The following is a 3,198-nucleotide window of genomic DNA, read 5'->3' as shown; positions in this document are numbered from 1 at the left end:
GATTTTATTGCCAGAGGATGTGGGGGCTCCTCTTCCCAGAACTGGTGATCTGGCCTGGGGAGCCTGATGAAGGAATAAGACCCTTCCCTCCTCAGGGAGGACTTCTGTAGCTGAAATATCCCTCCCGATTCTCAACTGCCACACCTGGGTGTGAGGCCAGCACATTTTGCATCTCTGCCCCTCCTACCAGTTTCGACGTGGCTTCTTCTTCATATCCTTAGTAATAGGACTTCTGGTCAGCTAGTCCCCAGATGGTTCTTTTGGGCAATTGTTCTATAATTTAGTTGCAATTTTAATGTGGTCATGGGAGGAGGTAAATACAGAGTCCATCTACTCCACCACTTTGACTGGAACTCCAAGATATAATTTTAAATTCAAGTACTTAAGTAGTGTTTCCTTTAACCCAGAGCCAACCCTACCATCATCTGGGTCACCTGTGTTTCCTCTTTCAGCAGAGCACTCACTCCATTGTGTAGTCATTGCCAGTTTTGTCTCACTCTCCACAAGACTGTGGACTCCTTGAGAGAAAAGACCATCATCTTCACCATGATACAACTCCTAGCTCCTGACAGACTGTCTGGCGCAAGTGAGCCCTCAAATATTTTTGAGAACGAGTAATCACTACCATTTCTGCTCCAATTGATCGAGGATATTTGGCCATACTGAATGATTGAATAGTCACTCTTCAAATCTCTTATGCTAGTCTGTACCGTGGTTTAATATGCCTCAACATTAAAACAAGAAAAGTACTTTGATTTTGCTATTGTTAATCCAATTTCCTTAATTCGCAAAATGAGGTTTTAAAGACCCCCCCATTTGCTTCACACTTGTTAATTGCCCACTTCTCCCCCAAATCCAACCCCTGCCACCTATCCACCGACCCTACTATATGTTCAGTGAAAACCAGGACAGGAAGGTTGGAGCTTCTCTGTTTGATGGGACAGGGCCAGAAGTTAGCAGAACCGCACTTGCTCAGCCTTCCAGGAATCCTCCACAGGCCCCCTGGATGGACTCAACCAGGAAGACAGATGGAATCTATGGACCTAATGTTTCTCTTCAGCCCCAGAGACATGCAGAACTATTATACCTACTTCCATGCCAATTTTTATGTTTTTTTTTCCTTTTTCTTCCTTTTTCCCACCTTTATTGAGATATAATCGACATATAATGTGTAAATTTTAGATGCATGATGTGGTGGTTTGATGCATGTATTTATTGTGAAATGTTTACCAAGACAGGGATAATTAGCACATCCTACACCTCACAAAATTACCATTTGGGGCCGGGGAAGGTGGATAAACATGTTTAATATTTTAGTTTCTGGAAACCAAAAGAATCACTCAAAACTTATGGTGAAAATAGTTTACATTTATGCAAAAAAAAAAAAAAAACCCAAAAAACCAAAAACCGTTTCTCTAGGAAAAATACATATCTTTTCGTTTTAAAATTAGCATGACAAGTGCATTTAAAAACCTTTTAAAACTATTTTTATTTTTTTCAAATAGAGTTGACATACAATATTCAGTCTTGAGGTAGCCTCTTCTGCATATCTCCAGTTGTAGGACTTCTGTTCAGCTAGACTTCAGGCGATTCTGTAGTTTAGTTGCAATTTTGATGTGGTTGTGAGAGGAGTCAATCACAGCATTTACCTACTCCGCCACCTTGAACAGAAGCCTCAGATAATTACTATTTTGTTTATTGTCAGTCTGAGAACATTAAAGCTGGACTTTCACAGCAACTTTCGAGTATACAAAACAGTGTTAGCTACAGTCACCATGCTTGTACATTAGGTCCCTGGAACTGATTCATCTTATAACTGAAAGTTTGTATCTTTTGAACCACATCTCCACATTTCCTCCACCCCCTAGCCCCTCACATCCATCTTCTTTTAAATACTTAAACGGTATTAGACGGAATCTATTGAAAGATAAAAGAAATACAGAGGAGGCAAATTCTGTTACGAGGGAGACAAACTTTCTTGGGCTTGTCATTGTGTTTTGCTCAGTTTTTTTTTTGTGTTTTTTACCTCATCGAGTACCTAAGCAGTAAGCGTGGGTAGATGGGCCCTCCCTCCAGACCTTTTGCTCAAATGGCATGACCGGGGAAGAGGATGAAAAAGAAAAATGATGGGAACACTTCTTCCCTCTCCGTGTCTTCTAACCCTTTAGAATATCCTGAGAAGTTCAATCCGTAAGCCCAGAATTAGTCTTAAATTTGTGACTTGTGGAAAGAACAACAGGTATGATGTTTGCTAAACCTGGGTCTGGGGAAAAAAAAAAAAAAAAAGGACTGAATGGGCTGCCTCAGTACGATTATGTGCTGGCAGGCTTTAAAAAATCAGACAACAGTGATAACAGAAGAAATCATCACGAAATGATTTATTGAGAAAATGACCACTCAGGTGAGTAACATCACACAGCAATGTAAGATCGTCTTCGTTTTTGCATTAAAAATAGAAATATGTTTAAAGTACCTCAACTAATTCAGCTGGGGATGCAGAATAGCTGTGGTTCTGGTCAGATGTTGAAAAAGAATAGATTCAGAGGCACGTGCGCGTGTCTGGATGTGCGTGTGCGTGTGCGTGTGCGTGTGTGCGCGCGCACACGCAGAAACTCCCGAAGCGGATGGTAATAGGGAGTATAGAAATATATAGATGTTGTATATATAGAACATCTATATATTTAGAAATATATAGATTACCCCCAAACCTTGGGGCAGGGGTTATGTACTGTTCTCAAGGCACAAATCCACCAGTCGATAATGGATGTTCCGACTGTGTAGCGCCAAGGGGCACCATCTCCTCAAGGGGACACCACCTGCAGCCCAGGTCAGGGAGTCCCTGGGGAGGGAGTCGGGCTGTTACTCGGCCTGAGCCGTGGAGGGGGCATCCACGACTGCGGGGCTGCTCTTCTTGGCAACACGAGCGGGTTCTTCGGCAGGGCCCTTGCGGATCTTGTCCTCTGCTCCTTCGGGGTCGGGGCGGCGGGATCCGTAGCATGGCGAGGGCCTCTGCTGCAGGCCTCCAGCAACGCGCCTGCTCTCCTTGTCCTTCGCTGTCAGCTCCTCGGAGATGCCGGACGAGGGTTTGGGACCAGGAGCGCGGCCTCGGTCCCTAGGGCGACTCAGCCGGTAGCTGAGGCCGGGCTTCCGCGCTGGCGGTGCGCCCTGGGGTCTTGCGACAGGGGCGGGCCCAGGCCG

The sequence above is a fragment of the Pteropus alecto genome, unplaced genomic scaffold (assembly GCF_000325575.1).
Source record: "Pteropus alecto unplaced genomic scaffold, ASM32557v1 scaffold147, whole genome shotgun sequence".
Lineage (NCBI taxonomy): Eukaryota > Metazoa > Chordata > Mammalia > Chiroptera > Pteropodidae > Pteropus > Pteropus alecto.
Note: the sequence above shows the minus strand (reverse complement) of the source record.